The sequence below is a fragment of the Megalops cyprinoides genome, chromosome 20 (assembly GCF_013368585.1).
Source record: "Megalops cyprinoides isolate fMegCyp1 chromosome 20, fMegCyp1.pri, whole genome shotgun sequence".
NCBI classification, from domain to species: domain Eukaryota; kingdom Metazoa; phylum Chordata; class Actinopteri; order Elopiformes; family Megalopidae; genus Megalops; species Megalops cyprinoides.
The window spans coordinates 1,605,315-1,627,679 of NC_050602.1; the positions used below are offsets into that span (position 1 = coordinate 1,605,315).

Sequence of the window (22,365 nt, forward strand, 5' to 3'; positions counted from 1 at the left end):
CTGGCATTAATTTCCTTTCCAAATAGATTGGGGATTGACTTATAAGGACCTTGTGCATGGTTAAAACAGCTGAATACACACTCCAGAATAATCATTTTCTCAGATAATTTGTCATCCAGATTAATTGTGGATAAACTGTCACTTTTGGAGTACACATGCCCTGTTAGTAAAACTACAACAGATAAAAAGACATCAGAGGTTATTACGGGGTCTGAAATGAACTTTTTTGAAAAAAAAAAAAAAAAATCACCAGCCAGCTGGATTTTTCATTAGCCAAAACAATTTACTGTGTTTTTTAAAAAATAGAATTGTACAGAGCTGTTGTGCAACACCGTTACTGGTATTTGTTTCAATTGAACTTAAATTCACATTCATTTATGTTCAATATTCCTATTAAAAATGTATTGAAATTGTCAGGGCTCCGCCCCCCTAGCTGTGGTGTTTTTGTTTCTCCCTGTCCATGTGCTTTTTGTTTTTCCTTGTGTTCCAGCCCCGCCCCGCTCCCCGCCTGGTCCCCGCCCACCTGATTGCCCCATTACCTGCCCGCCTGCTCACCTGCATCCCATCTCCTCATCAGCCCAGCCCTATTTCTACCCTGCTTGTTCCTGTCTTGTTTGCCAGTTCGTTGCAGTGTGTTTCGTACCTGTTTCGTTCCCGCAGTTTTTTGAATGTCTGATTTCTCCGTGCTTGTCTTTGTTTTCTGCCTGCCGTTTTGTCCCGTTGCCTGATCGTTTGCCTGCCCGGTTCCTGACCCTGCCTGCTTCTGTTACCGACCCTGCTTTTGTCCACGGACTGCCTTCCGGTTTTCGACCCTGCCTTCTTTTGTTGCGCAACTTGCCTGCCGTCATTAATAAACCCGCCTGGAACCTGAAACTCTCTTGGACTGCAACTGAGTCCTTGCCTGAGCCCTTACAGAAATTGGCTTCAACCAGTGCAGCTGAACCGTAAAATTAATGTGTCTTTAAGATCCCTGACTTATTTGCCCAGACTTTTTCATGTTGGCGCTACCTTTGCGCAGATCAGGAATTAAAAAATAAATAGATGTCATAGCTTGAAATTATTCAAAGCATCTGTTGCCGAGGCATTGCTGATAAGTTTTGCATTCCCAGGAATCAGATGATCAGATGCAGTGAAGTCTCTCTCTTCTCCCTGTTAAAGAATTTGGCAGCTTGTGCAATCAATCAACAAGAATCCGGTTTTCAAAAAAGAATGGCTGAAAAAATGACCTTTCCTCCCTAAATCTGTGAAGTGAATCCAGCCCAGACAGGAATTGCTCAGATGTGACTGATGTATGACATCTTCCTCATCATTTTAAATCCATTCTTCTCACTGAGTGCCAGCGAGAGGAGAAACACTGTCACAATTCAGAGACATCCCTTCTTCGCTCCCCACCCCAAAAAATAGAAGGTGGAAAACATTGACCGAACACTCCTTCAAAAATGACCCTGTTGTTTTTACAGCCAATGTTTTTGCAGATGCACCGTTAAGCCTTGAGATTTAGTTAACCAGCGGGACACCCTCAGTGGACAGGTAAGCAAGTCTCAATGATGAACCACAGTTCCTGAATGAAATCGATCATCTGGTTAAACAACACAAACATAAGTCGAAAAAAAGGAATAGCAATAAGACTGATGCTGCTCACACCTCTTCCTAAATCAGATCTCTAACATTATACTTGAGTTAAGATTAATGCACCAGCAACTTGTCTCCATGGACTTGTATATAGTCATCTTTTCCAAGATATGTTCCCTTCTGTGAAAGCCTTTATGTCTCTCTCTCTTCAAATATATCTCTATTGCTAAAAATCTGGGGATCTCCTAACTCCTCTCTCCTCCTGCTCCTTCTCCCAGCATATTACTTCTCTCACTCATTACCTCTACCTAAATCATAAATCAATCATAATATGTTGTTATTCTTTATATGTATACATTGCATACATTTATATGATCTGAATAGGCTGTAGGTTTTGCACCTTTTGGAAAGCTGTGATTTAACAAAAAATAAAAAGTTACAGATTGATTGGCAAGTCATTAGAAGCATGGTTCTCTACCTGTACCTCAGATGTTTGCTGGAAAGATCACTTTTCACCTTAACCTTTGATCAGAATCACCTAGAGCACAAACAAGAAGTAATATGTTGATAGTTTATGAAATAGTACTAGCATTAAACATGCAAGATATCCCAGACACATCTTCAGTTTTCAGACAGGGGCAATGTGGTGTAAGGGGTCATGGAAAAGGCAAAGGATCTTGGTATTTCATTGAATGATTACTGTGCAAATAGTGAAGTATAATTTAAACATTCCTCACTCCACATTTGCAACATGCTTGGGTATAGGTGCCCATTTCTTTACTGGGTCCGCACAGATCCACCATAAATCCCTGTAGTAACAGTCTGCTAGGCCCGTCCAGATGAAACAAAGATCAGTTATTTTTTGTATACAATCCAGGCAGGCGTGTGATACATTGTGTGCAGACCTGTGAATCAGAATGGTTAACAGAGGTTAATATTGTAACAGTGACTGGAATTACTACTGGCAGAAGGAACAGACACTGTACCAATGAGTTTAAAATGGGAACAGAAAGGGTCCAAAGCACTGAGACTCCTCGGTTGATGGAGCCTATCTAAGTGTTTTAATAAGAGCAGTCATAAGAACATAAGATTAGTGACAAGAACATGCTGTAACAACTGATAATGTAATGACTCTTGATAGTGTAATAACTTTAATATAAGTTTTGCATTTATAATGTAATAGACCCAAATAGATGTAATAACGTCTGGATAATGTAATAGATTAATTTAACAGATAACATAATCATGGTTATTACATTATCAGGTGAGTAATTGTTTTACAAATAATGTAATAACTTATTCAAATCACTGCCTTTATTTTGTCTTGTTCATTTTAAGTGTCACATGCACAAACATAAACAGGCACATATACCGACAACCATTTTTCAACCATTTTCATCATTTTTTTAACCTAGTAGTTTTGACCCAAAGTAAAATTTAAAGTGAAATTTAAACATATTGAAATATGCATTGTTTCCATTTTGAGATTTTTTTCTAGAAATATGGAGTTTATTTTAATGTCAGTTCCATTCATTCTCCGGAATCTTTAACTGTTAGATCTGGTATTTTATAGTAAAACTTGGAATACATTTGTAAATATTTTTTGTTGAATGTTGAGTATCCTTTTGAGATTCATGTTTAATAGGTTCTTGAAATAATCTGAAATGTTATTTTGTCCCATACTGAAAATTGTTTTTTCCTCTGACACCTAGGGAGACTATTAGTTAGGCTATATTTTTCTTAATAGAGATGCTACCTTTTATGGAATGTTCTCTGGTGAAATATTTCAACAGAACACATTATTCCTCACAAAAAAGTTATATTAGGTTGTGTGTGCATGTGTGTGTTTGTGTGTGAGGGCTGGTGTGTGGTTGGGTGGTGCATGTGACACTTAAAATGAACAAGACAACATAAAGACAAGTTAAGCTATTACATTTTCACATTATTCATTGAATTTAATACATTATTACATTACAATATCCGGCTTTATCACATAAAAATGCAAACTGTATTACCTTATCCTGAATTATTACATTATTGGCTGTTACACAGGTCATTCATCCCAATTAGACTTTTCATCCTGTCTGCAGTCTAGAGTGTACCTACTGTCAACTGGTCAAGGACTCTCACTGGTTGGACTATCAAGGCTGAACACTGTAGGGGTCTCCCCTTCTACTGCAAATCCTAGTAAGCTATTCCACACAGTTAAAAAATAGTAAAACAAAAAATATTTCCTAATGTCAGTGTGAAACTGACCTTTGCTTTTGTTTCCATCTGTCTACTCTTGTGCTACTCATAGTAGAATATCATCTTGAGTAATCCTGAAATGGACAAAACTTCACATAACCTTGTGTACCTCCACAAATGAGCTGAACCATGACTGCAGAAAGAGAATAGCTGTCTCCCAGTACAGAGATGAATGAGGAGTGGAGTGGTTCTAGACTGAGTCTTCTTTGTAGGGGTACTGCTCTGAGAAAGGGTACTGTAAGCTTACTTAAACATGTTTTTGAGGAAATGGTGAGAAGATTGACATTGCAAGAGTTCTGAACAACAGAAGAGTCTTACATGGGTCTTTCTAAATTTTTTTTTTCTCCCCAGAAAGTGCAGTTGGCATTGTTTGAAAGCAGCTGCAGAGCAGTCAGCAGTATGGGAAGTATGAAGAGGGAGGAGTTGAGGGAGAGCAGATTAGGGGAGGATGCCATTGAGAGTAGAGAGGGGATCGGACCCAGTGGGCAGGTGGTTGGTTTGTGAGATGGCTGTGAGGGCAAAGACAGTGGAGAAGAAGGGAAGACTGGCTGAGGGTGATATAAAGAGTTATTTCACAACTTTCTTCATAAGGAACAATGAATGAACTTATCAAGGTCTACATAATCATTTAAATGTTTGAATCCATACAATTCAGTGAAAGGTGGATCTGCATATAGTAGCACTGGTGTTTCTGATAAAGCAAATGTACACTGCATCAAATGTAAATGTAAATGTGTTTTTGGACTGTTAATATCACAGCAAAATGATTATTCAAGAGAACACACTTCAGCATTTCCTGAACTAACAGAAGGTGATTACTGATAAAATTACCTGGAGGATCCTCTCTCCATAGTAACTGATAAATTAGTTCAGTGACAGCTGATCAGGTTGTGGCTATATGCTGGAACAAAGTGTTCACAAAATAAATTCTGTGTAGCCTGCTCGTCTTGTTGCAAGGAATACCAACATGAATTACATTAAAAGCTCTAAAAAATGTGTAATGGCAGCAGCAAGCAATCCATAAAAATATATTGTTTTCCAGATTGATTCTAATTTGGCTCATTTCTTCTGAACTTCAGATGTTTTTGCCTCAGCTATATTGTATCAAATTAATTCTTAGCAATGATTGCACTTTAGTCGTTTTGCACCCTTACTCACCTAATCTAATTTAAGTAGTATGTCTGTTTCCAGATGGATAACACAGACTGTAATGTCACCTCTGCCACTGCCATTTTTAGCATTCACTACAGTCCATGCTAGTCTAGTTTATTGCTGTACAAGGTAGGGATAAGCAGGTACCCTGTTAGTAATATGTTTCCTTCATTCTGATCATATAAATTTTGACCTTGTGTCGAAAATAATCTTCTGCATTTTTCTCAGTGGTGCTCTTCACACCACAGCTCAATCTTCTGAATCTGTGACATATAACAGGACATAACAGCCATCATGAAGTAAACTGAGACTTTTAGTAACATCTGAAAATGTAATCATGCAGTTGTTTGGATGGCTGCTAACACAATCAATTGTGTTTAATATGAAAAGAATTGGAGAACTGATTCAACCCTGTGGGGCTCCCATACTGATTGTTGAATGAGCAGAGAGTGTACAGTCAACTCAGACCTGCTGTATTCTGTTTATTAAGAAGGACTATTACCTTCTAATTCTGTATGTGTTTCCCTTCATCTTTCTACATTTTCAATGAGGATATGAATCCATGTCATACTAAATGATTAATAAGCATGAGCCGAGCATAAGCCTCTGGTCTATTGAAAAATGATATGCACTGTTGTGCTGGTAGCATCATCTGTGCCTTATTTTGTTTTCATGGGAACTGATATGGGTATTTTCATTGTTGGACATCAGGACACTGATGTCTTCTAACCATAATCTTCTCTAGGAACTTCATCACTAAGCAGTCTTGGCAACTGGGGTGAAAGTGTAGAGTTCATTTTTGAAAACATCAGAATTAGTTCATAGAGAGATCAGTAACTCACATCATACCTATTGAAATAGTATTGTATGAATGACACAAAATACCACAAATTTGTTGCTTTAAATCCTCCTGAGGGCAGCATTTCAAAGAACTGGTTCGGGCTACATGTGGTGTATGTCAGGTTTTTTTGTCTACGTGTTCCATATGACCCCTGATAAATAAGGTATACCATACTGAAGTGAAGTGACCCAGCAAGTGAGCACAGCAGACAACTCTCATTTGGTGTTTATAGGGCAGCCGTCAGAAAGGAAGGTATGATACCAGAACAGGACATGCAGGGGCGGTGGGTGGCAACAATCACCCACACCACAAATGTCGCTTGAGCAAGAGTGAAAAGCTGTTAAACATTGTAATCCTTACAACCTCATTACATCTGCCGAATCCCCCACTGCAGAGGAAAGGCTGCTTTAGCGGCAACTAAGGTGGCGATAAGCGAAGACAGAAACACAACCAAAACACAAACAGTGACAAACAGTCATTATGTCCGCAACAGTGATTGGGGGAAAGGGGGGGGGGGGGAGCAAGAGTAAACCGAAAAAACTGCAGAGTGGTTTGGACTGGGAGCCTTAAGGGGAAAGTGTACACTTGCTACAATGATGGTTATGTGCACTGGAAATATAAAGGAGCAAAGCGGAAGTGAAGAAGCCTGACTGACATCAGCATCGATCTGGATTTAAAGGAAAAAATATTTCAAACGTGTGATGAATATAAGGTCCCAGTGCATTTGTAACTTCATCCTCTATTGTTATGACTAATACTACAGACAATCTGCGCTGTTTCGCAAGCATACTCATTTACTCCATTTACGTGATTGGTGTCAATTATTCTGTGAATTATTTGTTTTATTGTTAATCAATGAAGATAAAGGGGAACAGGTTGAAAGTAATGATAGATTTAAAGGTAATGTTTCAGCTTCCCCTGTTTCCAGCTCACCAGCCGCCACTGTGACTACATTATCCGGCATCAAGTCATCAAGTTATACGTGTCATGGAGGAGTTCTGGAGCTTTCTTTGGAACTGGTATCAGATGTGGAAGCATTTTATCCAACTTACAGAACTTATTATATCTTGAAGAGTCATTGAACAATTCTACTTTACTTTGTATGTACTTGAATTCCCGTATCTTTGGTAATTGCTTTCTGCTGCTGAATGTGGACAGTTGTGAAAGTGGGCTTCCTGTCAGTACTTCGGCCCCCTAGCTGTTGTTTTTTTGTTTCTCCCTGTCTGTCAGTGTCGTCCATGTGCTTTTAGTTCCAATGTGTTCCAGCCCTGCCCTGCTCTCAGCCCTTTCCCCGCCCACCTGATTTCCTGATCGCCTCCACCTGCCTGCCTGCCCACCTGCATCCCATCTCCTCATCAGCCCAGCCCTTTATATACCCTGCTTGTCTCTGTCTTGTTGCCAGTTCATCACCTGCCTGATTACTTGTGTTATGGATCTTGCGCTGACTTCTGCCTGACTTCCTATTTCGTCCTTGCCTGCCGTCCTGCCTTGGCTGCCTGATCTGGTTGCCTGTCTGGTTTGACCCAGCCTGTTCCTGTTTTTGATCCCTGATCCTTGTTTTTTTCTACCTAGGACTGCTTTTCTGGTTTTTGACTCTGGCACCACACACTTGCCCTGCGATTACCTATTCCAATAAAACCACTTGGAACCTGAGTACGCCTGGTCTGCGTTTGAGTCTGTGCCTGTGCCCTGACATTTCCTCATGTACCATAGTGTAGCCCTGTCTGAATTTCATTCATTATAAAGTTTTGTTAAATGTTTAAATAAGTTAGATTGAAATACACTTGGTTAACATGTGCACAGCACACACTAGCTCACTGCCTCCTTATAGTTTGCCTGTTTCTTCTAAAATGGAAATCTTATGCCCAATACACTAATCTGTTGGTAAATCCACCTGTCAGATTCTTTGTTTAGGATGGGAGGCAGGTTGCTAATTGAGTGAAATCCTGGGGAAAGTTCCAGAATAAGCAGAACACCATTAAACACAGTCCAGTGCAGATAGTGTTGCTGCTCTTGGAAAATTGGGAGCATCAATATGGTTGACGACAAGTTACACCACATGCAAGGTATCTGCTTTTACAATGGTTAAGGTAAAAGACATTTTTTCTGTATATGTCTCACTAGTTGCTTCTTATATTGTAAAATAGCTGGGAAATGCTAATCGCGAATATCCACATTAACAGGTTTAAGCCCATTGCTACCAATGTATAGCGGTTGGCATTGTGAATGTATGAATGCATAGCAATTAACATGTACGCTAGGATAATTGTGTTGTGTATTTTCCGACTGTGTGAACTTGCTGCTTAGTTCATTTAAAATTTACTGACGCAGGACACGGACAGTTGTTCCAGATAAAGCATTTATTGTGACTTGGATAAACTCCTTGGCACTTGGAAGGTGACACTTCGTGGCTGCTTGTGACCGTGGCGCTTGGACATTCCTCACTCGTTGACGTTAGCCCTCGTGGTTTATCCCAAACTGCTGCATTGAATTGTCCGATCCCCCAGCACTTTAGAAAACAACCCCGCATCCCAGAAGGTCGTGAATACTTTGTGTCGCACATGCAGTTTTATTTTGTTTGCTTGCTGTAGGCAAGTGAAGCGGCTGTTACATGTTTTGGAGCCTCACTGTACCCAAGCACTGATTCAGGCCTGCGAGCTTTGTTTCCCTGTGTAGTTTTTTTTTCACTGAATGTGGTCTGGTGTGAGTGTGCGTGTGCGAGTGGGCCCACCACATTTGAGTGTAACAGATCTCTCATTAAGAACATATTGCAGTTTATACAGTTGAGTTTACGTGATTTCATAATTAGAATTTATTGCAGTGTATGTCTTTGTGCTTAGGAATTCATTCTGGTGTACAGTGTGCTCTGCTAAATTTCTAAATATTATTGTTTGAAAACTACTTTTTACATCTTTGAAGCCAAGCACTGTGAACATCTTATTTTACTTCTTAAATTCAATGACATTGTGGTAGGAAAAACTGTATTAGCCTAGCAACACTGTGTACTAGCATGAGCTCACTGCCAAAGGTTGTATTAAGTTCACCATGCAAGCTTAAGGTTATTGCAGGACAGGTGTAATGGACCCAGGAAGTCTGGGTCACTGCCAACTTAAGTCTTGGGAGGGTTTCACCCATTTTAAAAAATATAGCCTGGCTTAGCGTGAAAATATTGGAAGAAAAAAACCTGAGAAACCTGACAAAAAGTAAGAATGGTTGGGAGAAATAAATAAATAATCGTGTAAAAGTTTAATTAGACCAAAAAGGGGAAAAGAGGGTGGACCATGAGAGGGGGAGCTAACAGGTAAGCCCAGCAATGGGAAGGTTTAGAAAAAGGTATATAAGAAGAGGTAGTTGAGGGGTTTCCTCAGACCTGGGTCTCAAGAGAGGGTGTGACTGATTTGCTCCACATGGACCAGCCCGGTTTACTGTATGTGATTTCTGATCCATATACAATAAACTCATATACATCAGACTTTGAAGTATAATTTGTATTAATTTTGGAGATTGTTATTCCTGTATTTAACGCAGCATATTGAAGGCACAAGAATGGAAAGGAACCTCTGGCCTGACCAGTAGAGGCGGGGAGTGGTGGAGTCACCACAACATCCTAAGTAAATGCCACTTTGTTTGGATCAAATCTCCTGGTTTGGATTATAGTCATTTATTCTGTGGAGGCATTCTCAGTACTGGGAACCACACTAACCACCTTTTCTAATTTTCTTAATAGAGGTTATTTCTGTGCTATTCAGCTACACTTCTATTAATTGGAGGCACCTCCAATGTTTAGAATTTTTATTAATACCCCTTAAATTTGTTAGGTTGTATAGACAGGAAAATATACCTACTCTTAAGCAAAACATACAGCACCTATAGAGGTTATGCACGTGACTTCCGAAAGCTAAAGAAAAGAGAAACAAATGGATCGCTGCAATTCGCAGAAACAACTGGAATCCAGGCATACATTAGCTTGTAGCTTACAACTTTCCAAATAAAAGTTGTAATAAAATAAAAATATTTGTACAAACCTGTCCACATACAACCAGAATATCCATTGGTGTCCTCGTCACTTTAATTTCGCCAACAAATCCCGCCTTGAAGTACGACCAAGCTTTTGCGGACATTCTAAAACGCTTAAATGAAACGGCTTAACGTGGCTTAATGTTCCAAAACAGCGATCAATGATCACCAAATTTCTCTCAGACATCTCTTGTCACAAAAAAAGCAAAACTAAAACCCAAGGAATATGGTATTTAGGCCGATGTTACATTAAGCGCTGTCCTCTTGCTTTTTTGTTAGTTGATCGCTGTTTGGAAAATTAAGCTACGAAGCGTTTTCCTTATAATGGGCGTCAATGGAGAGTTTTATTTTTTTTTGATAGGAGACAGTGTTTATGACATGTGAGATGTCAGACAAATTTGGTGATCATTGATCGCTGTTTTGGGACATTAAGCCACGTCAAGCTTTTTCCTTATAATGGGCATCAATGGAGAGGAAAGAGCTTAACGTGAGATAACGACCATGCTCCTAGGATTTCAGTTTTGATTTTTTGACAGGAGGAAGTGTTTCTGACAAGAGATGTCCAAGAGAAATTTGGTGATCATTGATCGCAGTTTTGGAACATTAAGCCACGTTAAGCATTTTAGAATGTCCCGTCTTTTGTATGCCTTCAGGCTTTGCTTTGTCTATTTCCCCGGCGTCAAAATCAGGTACATATAAATGTCAGGAAACCCCGATTCCTGGCCACTTGTCAATGTCCATGGACCACTGGTTCTTTTGTAAGTTGTAAGGATCACTGTCGAGTCCAACTGCCTTTAATTTAAGCAGATAATCATTTGTTTTACTCCCGCCTTCGCAGTTTCCACTACTAAAGGCAGCTATGTTGCAGGATGTTTTGCCACTCAGTCCGACTGAGGGGGCGTATTCTGGTGGGAAAGTGACGTCAGTGCATAACCTCTGTACACTACTAACATACCCAGGGCCCCGCCCATTGATTTAATGAGTAAAGTAGTAGGCATTCTCATATGGTGTATGGGTGGGGTGTTACAATAGTTTATGTCGGGAGTGGACAGAATGCCCAGCCCCGCCCCAACCGGTTCATTTCCTCCTAGGGATCCGCCCGCCACAAGGACACCAAGACAAGGTGAGTAGGGTAAGCACACTCTTTATTTTACCAAAAATAATAATAAAAAAATATACACACCAAATTTCATAAAACATAAAGACGCAATTACATTTCCCACCCACAGCTGTTCTTCTTCCCCTGCCCTGCTACTCACTCCCGTCCTCCACTTCCAGGACCCAGATGAGCGGGTACGCAACCCCACATACTACAACCCACACACCACACAATAGCCTTCCGCACATGTGTCCCAATGCAGTGCACTCCATGATCTGGCGCCCCTGCCACCCGGGCACGGGAAAACAGAGAACCGCTCTTTTCCATGCCAGGTGGAAGTCCTACCGCAGCAGGGGAGGCTCCACACACACACATGCACGCGCACGCACACTGTGCGAGACACACACAGAACAAAAAGGAAACATAAGGGTGGACATAGCTCGGCCCCTGCCACCGTGCCAGGTCTCGCCTACATCCCAAAATAAACGAAAAGAAACACAAAAAGACAAAACCCTCTGTGTCACTCCTTAGGAGGGGCTGGCAGTTCCGGCAGCGACCCACGTCGTCTTCTCACTAGAGACACGCACTTTCATGGGGTGGGGGCTCTCCTCGGTCCCGGCTGCTTCCTGGAACTGCTGATTGTTTCCCTTCTACCTCAGGGACTCGCCACGTACACTCTTCTGGTCGCTGCTTTTCCTGGAGAAAAGCCAAACAATAACCAAACAATAATTCCCACACTAAAACCCTGTGCACTCGGCCTCCCAGCGTCTCAGGGGTGCTGCTCCCACTCACCTGCCTAAAGACTCCTGGCGTCCCCTTAACCAAATAGGCAGCAGGTGCGGAGCGCGCATCAGGCAGTGAACCCTGTCAAAAACCACTAATTCAATCATTGAATTAACCCTGCTGCACGCCCAAGCCCCCTCGCTCTCCCAGGGAGTGCAGTGCGACCAATTACCACTGTTAGGAGACACTCCTAACATTTACATATACATTATATTTTGGGCATTACAACTGGCTTTTAAGCACCAGATGAGAACATTCTGTTGTGCCACACATTGTGTTCACAATATTTACTCACATACCAGAAAGTGCATCCCTTGTGATCCAAACATCATTTGTCAATGATAGAAGCCTGTTTTCACTGCTAAGCTTCAGCCTTGATGCTGGTCGGATTGGGAACCTTATTTTTAATGGGCCTGCAGTCTGGTTTCTCTGAAATGGGTATAAACAGATGTGCTCTTAATTAGAGATGATTAATATTCGTGAGAGAACACCAAAAAAAGCAGTACAAGGTCACTTGCAGTCGCTCCCTTGGGCTTTGTGTATTTATAAGATTGTTGTGCACATTATTTTCCCTCTGCTGTTTCATCTCGCAGCTCATTTGGAATGATTCCGGATGGTTCTTCAGCCTCTGCGCCCCTTTCCTGCATTTAGAGTGTCTGAGTTCCCAGCATCAGAACGCACAGTCCCACTAGTCTTCACATTAATGCAAATTGAAGAGGAAGTGATTTGCTGGATGAAAAATGTATGTCGTTATATAGTAATTTTTTTCTGTCATAATTTTTTTTCTTTCACTTTATTCTTTTGTGCCCCCCCCCCCCCCAAAAAAAAAACCTCTGCCAAAAAATTTCTCTTATCCATAGGAATATGATGGCATTTATTTATTAACATTGCATCTTTTTGTGAAATTGAATGGTGTTTACTTCTCTGATCGGTCTTCTGATCTGCCACAGGTCGGTAGTTTCTTATTTATCAAAGGCCTGCACATACTGAGCTAAGCAGGCAGGAGCTCCTTTAGAGTTCCAGCAATCTCCTTTGTGTGAATATCGAGCCCATGTATGATAGTTAATTATGGAGGAATGGGCAAAATGGAGAAATGGGGAGAAAAGAGTGGCATGATTCATCTGGGTGGCACCATTTTGGTGAGATAGAGATGCACTCCAACAGCTGTGCCTCATTAGGTCACACTCATAGGTCCTAAAAATCTTCAAAACAGAACCACAGAATTTGCCCTAACTTCATATGCCTTCTCTGTAACTCTGCATGTTAAAAGAAAATGTTTTGGGGGATGCCTCTGATCTTCCTGTTTATGCACATATTAAAAACAATTCTAGAGATGGTCTTTTTTTCCTTCTGGGGAATTAAGCTAAACTTGGGTGTACTGTTGGGGTGCGGGTCTATTGGAGGATTGCATTTCCTATGTCACAAAGGTGATGCTAGCCCTGAAGTTGTTACTGAAGGTTAAGAAAATCACGCATAGCGGTCAGCCTGAAAACAAGCCCTAGGTTCAATTACAATTACAATTACATTTTGGTATTTTGCAGATGCTTTTAAACCAAAGCGACTTACAATTTAGTGCATCAAACAGGTTTAGCTGACTTCCTCATAGAAGATCACAGTAGGAATGCAAATTAATTATTTACAGTACCATGCTCCTGTATATCCTGCAACAATAAAACAGAAATCTGCAAACAAAACCTGCAACACAGAGACAGGGTTAGTACAGAAGGTTTTTTTTTAGTAGAATAGGAACCTAACAGAAAGGTTACACAATAGGGGACAGGTGGATTCAGAAAAGGTGGTTTTTCAGTCTCCTGCGGAAGATGGCGAGTGATTCCACAGTTCTGATTGGGTGAGGAAGGTCATTCCACCACCGCGGAACGAGGGCAGAAAAAAGACATGGCCGGGTGGAACGGCTGCCAGGTTCCCGAAGTGAGGGGACCACCAGCTGCCCAGAGGAGGTTGAGCGGAGAGATCTGGTTGGAATGTATGGAGTGATCAGAGACTGAAGGTAGGATGGGACAGAGCCTCTTGTGGCCTGGTAAGCCAGTACCAGTGTCTTAAACTGGATGCGGGCTGCTACCGGAAGCCAGTGAAGTGCAGTGAGTAGCAGAGTGACATGAGAATGTTTTGGGAGGTTGAATACCAGGCGTGCAGCAGCATTCTGAACCAGCTGAAGCAGCCTGATAGCGCAGGCCGGTAAGCTAGTCAGTAAGCTGTTGTAGTAGTCAAGGCGGGAGAATACTAGTGCTTGATCTAGGAGCTGGGTTGCTTGTTGGGTAAGGAAAGGGCGGATTCTCCTGATGTTGTAGAGGAAGAATCTGCAGGAACGGGTGACTGCCGGGATGTGGCTAGAGAAGGTTAACTGGTCATCCAGGATCACGGCCAGATTTTTGGCTGACCTGGAGGGGGCCACCACAGAACCCTCAATGGTAATTGGAGCGTCGATCATTGGGGAGTTCTTTGATAGCAAAGAGAAGAGAAGCTCAGTCTTCTCCAGATTGAGCTTAAGATGTTAGCGGACACCCAGGAGGCAATGTCGGCTAGGCAGGCTGCAATGCGTGGCTGGACCTGAGAGTCAAAAGGGGAGAAAGAAAAGAACAACTGTGTGTCATCTGCGTAACAGTGGTAGGACAGACCGTGGGCAGAGATTACCTGTCCAAGTGATTTAGTGTAAAGGGAGAAAAGGAATGGGCCAAGTGCAGAACCCTGTGGGATCCTGGTCCGGAAAGGGCGGGGGCAGGAGACTGATTCCCTCCAAGATACCTGATAGGAACGGTCAGAAAGGTAGGATTCGAACCATGTCAGCGCAGATCCTGAGAAGCCCATCCCAGCAAGGGACGAGAGAAGAATCTGGTAGTTCACAGTGTTGAACGCTGTGGAGAGGTCAAGTAGTATGAGAACAGAGCTGAGTGATTTCGCTCTGGTTAAGTGAAGTTCTTCTGTGACTGCAAGGAGGGCAGTCTCAGTGGAGTGGCCGGCTTTGAATCCCGACTGGTTTGGATCCAGGAGGTTATTCTGGAGGGAGAAAGTTGGTTATAGACTGCGCGCTCTAGGGTTTTGGAGAGAAATGGTAGAAGAGATACTGGACAGTAGCTTCTGACATCAGCTGGATCAGAAGGGATTTTATTAGATGTAGAACATCCGAGTCAGTTGGGGGGAGAAGGAGGAGAAGGTAGTGGGAGTGACAGCGGATGGGAGGAGACAAGGGGAAAGAGTCGCATATGTCTTTAAGAAGGAGACAAAGTCATCACAGAAAGGGATGAGGGAGGAGGAGGGGGGGGGGGGGTGTAGAGAAAAGTTTGTGAGGGTTAGAGGATGCAGAGTGCATCCTGGAGTGAAAGAAGGCAGACTTAGCGGAGAATAGGGTAGATGAGAATGAAATGAGCTGCACAAAGTTTGGCTCTGTCTGCACGCATGCAGTCTGTCAGCCAGGGACTGGGAGGGGACAAGTGAGCTGGTTTGGTAACAAGGGGACAGAGGATGTCCAGGGAGGAGTACAGCGCAGAGAGGACAGGAGGATTTCTCCTCAACAGACAGAAGTGAGAAGGATTCAGCAGAAGGGATAGAAGAGCACACAGCAAAAGAGAAGGCAAAAGAGAGGGTGCGAAGGTTGCGTCGTGCTGACACTAACGGGGTGGGAGCAGAGGACTTAGGGGAGGATATGAGTGGAAGGGAGAAGGATAGGAAGTAGTGATCAGAGGTGTGGAAAGGTGTGACCGTGAAATCAGGAGCAGGGCAGCCTCTTGTGAAGACAAGGTCCAGCTGGTTGCCAGCCTTGTGTGTTAGTGGGGATTCCACTAGGGTGAAGTCAAAGGACTGGAGGAGGGGGAGGAGACCAGCAGACTGAGTGGAGTTCAGTGGAAGATTGAAGTCCCCAAGCAGCAGGATGGGAGTGCTGTCCTCAGGGAAGGAGCTGAGGAGGGTGTCCAGCTCATCTAGAAATGACTGCAGAGGGCCTGGTGGACGATAGAGAACAGTCATGTGCAGTTTACAAGGGGGAGAAACAGTGTGAAATTCAAAATAGGTGGGGAAGATGGAAGGGAGGGAGGTGACACAGAAACTCCATGAGGGGGAGATCAGGAAACCAGTTTCTCCACCCCTCCCTGAGGGTCTGGGGGAATGTTAGAAGGTGAAGGCAGAGGAGAGGGCAGTGGGGGTGGCAGTGTTATCTGGTGTGATCCACGTCTCAGTGAGGGCTAGGAAGTGAAGGGACAGCATGGAAGCCTGAGCAGAGATGAAGTCGGACTTCTGTACTGCTGACTGGCAGTTCCAGAGGTCATCGGAAATGACAACAGCAATATCAGTAGAACAAGATGAATAAGGTTGGTCAGGTTATGACTGCAAGGTTGCCGCCTGTGAAGATTGCGAGGGGAGATTCGGACAGGAATGGGTAGATGGCACGTGATTAGTGTATGTGTGGGAGAGGGACAAGACAATGCAGAACAACAGGTGTTAGTAGCACAAACTCAGGAGATAAACAAAATGGATGAATGAACTAGGGCAGCAACACAACAACTAGAGCACAAAGACTGAGAGAAAAACCAACCACAGGGTAGCTAGCGAGCAGACCACAGTAGTGCCCCTCGTTGTCCTTCCTTGGTGGACTCCCGTAGGTAGACTCCCTTGTCTTAATCTGACTGAGTCTTCGTACGACGAGACAAGGAAGACGAGACCACGCCAGCTGCCACTTAGTGGAAACACAACTAAAGAGCCAAGTGGCTCACACACTCACGGCTTCCGGGCTGGCTACAGTCCCGCCCCCTCAGGAACCAGAACAAACCAGAAATCAGCCGTGGCAAAAAACTACCAAACTAACAAACAAATGCAAATTAGCAGCTTAACAGCTAACGCAACAGTAACTAAGACTACCAAGTAACATGAACTAGCAACGCTACCAAACAAGACACACGGTTATAAATTGACAATGAACCCTAACCAAACAACAGAGTTAACAGAGTAAACAGAACGCACGGCAACTCTAAGCAAATTAACAAGCAGTCTTACCTAGATCCTGCTCTCAAGAAGAAACACAATCTTCAATGATGCACACACAATCCATATTAATACAGGCATTAATATATTGATACATTAATACATTAATACAAAGGCATTCCTTTCTCACAATCACCTTTGTTCCTCTATATCCTGTCATCTGTACTCCATGACAGCTGTCAAAGTTACAGCTAATGGAACCACAAAAAAAGGTCTCAAGGTTACAGATGCTCACAGCTGAGATTCTGTAGTTTAGAGACTGAAGTGTGGGGATGCCATGGGAACTGTCACCATCAGCTGGCTTTGCTCACACTACTGATTGTCAGGCTCGGGACGAGCTGTCAGCTGAACAAAGGAGATCTGGACCTGGGACCAGTGTGCAGGCCACAGGGGGAGGCGTATTCCCCGTGAGGCCTCACCCTCCTTCAGCCTCCTCCCCAACATGGTTATGCCTCAATTGCTCATGGAGGATACTGGAGGTTTCCTCCTATAAAAGGTCTGAGAAAAGCAGTTTATACCAGTGAATTGCAGAACTGTTGAATTTATGAAAACCCAATTTATCTGTCTGCCTGATTGATCTGACAACAGTGATCAGTGTCTTCTCACAACTGCATAGTGAAAGTGGAGCTGGAGGCTGAAGTGCACTTGTCCTTCATGTTATCCCTGTTTTATACCAATGCTGTTTCTGCACTCACTCGCCTGCACGCTGTGATGCTGTTCAAATCCACTGTGAAGAATGCCTTAATAAATAGTCATTGGGTTGACTGTTGTGTCACCCACATCTTAAAAAGAGACATTGGTTTTCTCAATCACGTTCCTTGGGACAACGGCTGGAAAAGTGCTTCATGGTTAACATCCACCTTCTTTATCAAAGTTTTTGTCTGGAATACAAATGGGAGCCAGTGTGTCAATATTTCATGAAACCATAGTGGTGGATTTGGTTGCATTAAACATGTAGGAGATCACAGGCACACCTTCCAGATTTTGTTACTGATGTAACACTCCTGCTTCCCTCATTAAAATAACTGCTCTGCTCTGGTGGAGTGAATTTGCGTTAAAGATAAACTAACGTAGTTCAGTGGTGGTACTCCTGTAAATCTGTGTCTCCTTTTGAATTAGGAATTAATGAGACTGGAGAGGACTGCAGCTGAGGCAAGGTGCTTCTCTATCATCCAGCCAAAAACAATAATGGCCCCCTACTACCTCATTATTTTTCACCAATCAGCAAGCATTGCCTAAAGCAGTGCATTTTTTAGTAAGTTTTTTAGGGGGGCTGACAAACCTGACCATGCCACAGTATTTAGCTGTGCAAGGTCAAGCAGAGGCCTTTTCTAGAGTCCCTTTTTTTGTTTTTTTTTTTGGAGAAGCAAAAGCTGTTTCATGTCAGCCAGAGCAGGGTGCGATGCGACAGAGCAATGAAATCAATTAACCTCTGCTGACAAACCACCAGTGGAGTATGAAAAAGAACATGACCTGTGCATGTAGTAGGAGTCACCATGCACAGCCACAAATTACACATTGTGATTTCACCCCATGCAGCCCACTTCTAGGAGATGGTGTTAACAGCCTGATAGGCATGAGGCATGGGCGTCCAGGAGATTTTAGCCAAGAGTTCTTAAAAAAAAAAGGCACTTTCTTAATATGTTAAATGAAAAGGCTTTCAAATGGGATAAGCCAACGCAGGTTCTGCTCAATGCTCTGCTTCCCTGGCAACTAACCAATAAGAACACCATGTGGCTTGGTACCATATTTGTCCCCGCAGCATTGCATCTGAAGTTTTTCAAGTTCTAAGACCTCATTACATAAGCACACCAGCCACTTACCACAGTAACTTCCTATATTCAGTAAGTCAATCACTGTCAACACTTATTAAGGCTTTATACATCTATGCATATCCATCTGTATAAAGCATCTAGGCCTTTCCCTTGAGGCATATCCTGGGAAGTTATGACCTAAGTTTGGATGACAGCACAGATTGCATTCATGTGCTGTACGTCTTTACAAAACACTAGTTTTCATGCTGTGCTGAAGTTCACAATAAGCTGTTTGGTGATCATCTGGTGATATATTTTTTCTGTAAAGGAAATTATCCTTATTGACTATTATTGAGCATGCTGTCATCTGTCGTTCTTTTTTACTTTTGGCACAGGATGTATGCATATTGATTTCAGATGTAAATCATATGTCGGGTGTTCTGTGGGTAGCTCATGAAAGCAACCTCAGTAAATAAATAATCAAAAAAACAAATTATTAAAAACATCTAATTTGGCCTGCCTCAGAGGAGCACGAGCAAGCAGTCTGCGGGTGCTTTCACACTAGAGCTTTTGGTGCAGACCCGAGACCACTTGAGCCGTTAGTTCGGTTTGTTTTGTTGATGTGAACGCTGTTTCTCAAACTTGGGCGCGCACCAGGGACCGTACCCGAGTCCTCCAGAAAACGGCGGTCTGGGGTACAGTTCACCTGAACTCCAGTGCGGTTCGCATTTGGTGTGAAAGCTATCCAATCTAAAACTAGGAAGTAAACGCTGTTGATGATGTGTAATTTGTTATGTGCTTGTCACATCTAAAAACTATTCAGGAAATAACTGCAGGTAGCCACACTATTCGGTCACCTTGAGGGTATGTGTGTATGCTCTGCAAGCAAAGCTGCAAATTAATTTAGCATTGCCGCTTGTCTCCGCAAAAACCTCCTTATCCCAGCAGCTCGCATCACTCTCAGACAGCGGGACGCATTTATGGCATGGTGAAAATGTGGAACACGGTTATTTTGGTGCTGCACCATATTAACAAAAAGATGAATAAGAATACTAGTGTGGTTTTCCATTTTGCCTCCCTTTTGTGTCGTTGCCTAGCAACATTGGTAAATAAAAGCTGCACGTTCTTTATGTGTTGATGACGTAAACGAACCAGGGTTCGCAACCAAAAAATGTAACGTGAAAGGAGACCAGCGGGGGCAGGGGGAGGGGGAATAAGCGAACTCAAGTTCGGACCAGCAAAACAGACCAAGTGTGAAAACAGCCTAAATGTTGTATGACTTCAGGAACTGCTGATAAGATGTACCTGTACAAATTGGCAACTGTTTTCTTTACACACTAAGGTGGAGTGTTCCGTTTTTTAAGAAGTGTTTCCAATGTGTTGTTTAATTGTTTTTCTTTTTTCTCCTTGCAGTCGATGTTTATTTTTCCTGCAGAAAAATAAACATCCAAGCTGTTTCCATCAGCTTGGTAGTAAAATTCAATTAATTATTTGCCTGAAAATTATTGTGGTAAGTAAGTAAGTATTGTGGCCTTTGCCTTGTTTATGTAGACACTGCATATTAATTGTTTCAGCTCATTGGCTCAAAACATTGTATTTATTAGTTTATCCAGCCAGAGGGCAGAGTGCTCATATTACTGTAATACATTTTTATGGGAAAAAGGGAAAGAAATTGGTCTTAAAAGAAATATATATCATGTGTATTGATTAATGATAATGTAAGTTTGCATGTAGAACACATCCAGTTTTGGCCCCTCGGACGCAAGGATCCATAACTATTGGCATCTGTTGCTGATGACCTCAGAAGTCTCCCAACTTTTATAGACCTATGAAGCTGCCCAAGGTTCTTTGGAGCCACATCACTCAGGCTGTCTGAGACAAGAGGCAATGCATCTGAGCAGAATGGCAGCTTCAGGCTTAAACTTAGAGGCTCAATGCATGCTCTAAATATATCTCAGAGCAGCGAAACACATGCTTATTTATGAGCTTCATTAAATAGCGATTAAAAATGATATAGCAGAAAACTTGAGTCAAAAATGCCTATACTGGTCAGCAGTGTAGCATAGCGGTAAGCAGTGGCGGTTCTAGCATGTATGGCACCCTGGGCAAACCCCCCCTTCAGCGCACCCCCCCGCCAAAAAAAAAAAAGCACCATTCTGCACTGCACTGTTGTTGTGTGTTTTAAATAGATGTTATGTGGGTCAGCAAGTGAGAGAGTTTGGAACCTGGGTTCTCACTGCACACTGCCAACCCCTTATGGCCAGTATCGTTGTCGGCAACAAGCGCTAGTTAACCAGGTCTCAAGATGTGATGTAACCGCTTGGCTACCTGCTACCTGCTACCTAAGGCTTTATGCAGGGCTCACATGAGCTACTCACTTCAGCTCTGCCACATATATAAATACAAATAAAAAAGAGTTAATCGAATTATAACACTATTACCCTATTGATAAATATACATGTCATTATGCACAATTTATCAAACTTTCAGAATAGGAACCAAATGAACCATACAACCTCCTTGTCTTATTCTAGGCATAAGACACCCAAAAGACTCAATATATCACAAAAGATACAAAATATCACCATAATATAGACGTCTTTTAAGTTACCTTAAACTACAGCATTGGAAATTCCCCTTACTGAGCTCAGGACCTAGTCAATACAATCACAGAAAACCTTCATGATGTCCCCTCAATGAAAGCTAACCAAATCAATAGGTTAATGTGCTTAGGTTGTAATCGTTTTGCTGCAGGCTACACACATTATCATGATGAAACTGTGTGAAATTGTATCCAATGTTATGTAAGCTAGGTGGACAGAAAACGGAATATTGTCACCCTATGTGTAACAGCATAGCAAGCAACGTAGGCTAACAAACATAAGTGTTATACTAGCCTACTTCATTACATGCATAATATTATACTCATAAAGAGATGACATAGCTGCATACCTTTATTCTTAACGATTTCACACAAACCAGAAAAAAATGCAACAATATGTCTGTGAAACTATATATTCACAGTATTATGAATGAATTGTGGTTTATTTGGTAGCATTTTATAGTGTGACTGTGTTTACTAATTGCATTAGTACTGTACAAAGTTAGAGTTAGAAAGCTATTTGATAGATTCCCCCACTCCCCCTACTGCAGGCTTCCAGTGGGGAGACCTGAGGTCAGCCTACCCTTGCCCCCCTCCCCATCTCATACTTTTGAATGGGAGACCTTCCCAGGCAGTAGCCTGCCTAGCTCACAAACTAGAATCAAGGTGTCCATTCCGACAAGGTTAATTGACCCACACAGTGACATGATACCATTGACGTGACATTCAAATGAGCGATAGGAAACAGATCGTGCAAATATCACCATTCCGCATTTTTTTGGGCAAGCGCCCCGTGCCGCCCCCGGCAAGATGCCGCCCTGGGTGGTTACCCATGTCGCCCATACCTAAATCCGCCATTGCTTAGGGGGTATAGGGACTTCCCCATTCTTGCTCTGCCTCACTTGGAAGTCCTGGTCCCGTAGAGGAGCACAGACTCACTGGCTGAGTTGTGCTTTCCCATTTTTGAGTGCTCTCATTTTCCAGCAGCAAGAAGGAAACCTGGTGAGGTTACCTGGGGTCGGCCGCCATCATCATGCAAACAGCGCATAACATACGTCAGGCACGAGGCGCTGCAAGCAGTTGATCTCTGCTGCACATACGTTTCCTGGAAACCAACAGCTCTCTGATGTGCTCTGAGGGGGGAGAGCCCAGACACAGCGCAAGGCACAAAACACAAGCACAGGAGATTAACCAGCTTTTGGCAGGCAGTGAAGGCTGCAGTGGGTTTCTTAATAAGACTATGATTAAACCACAAGAGAGCTATGAAAAGGGACACAGAGAAGCATACAGTCCAGATTGTTCCATT

At 42.7% G+C, this 22,365-nt stretch overlaps 1 pseudogene; it reads right to left on the reverse strand.

Moving 5' to 3' along the window:
- Window positions 1-13,497: 13,497 nt before the first annotated feature.
- Window positions 13,498-17,147, reverse strand: LOC118796027 (annotated as a pseudogene).
- Between the last annotated feature and the right edge of the window lie 5,218 nt (window positions 17,148-22,365).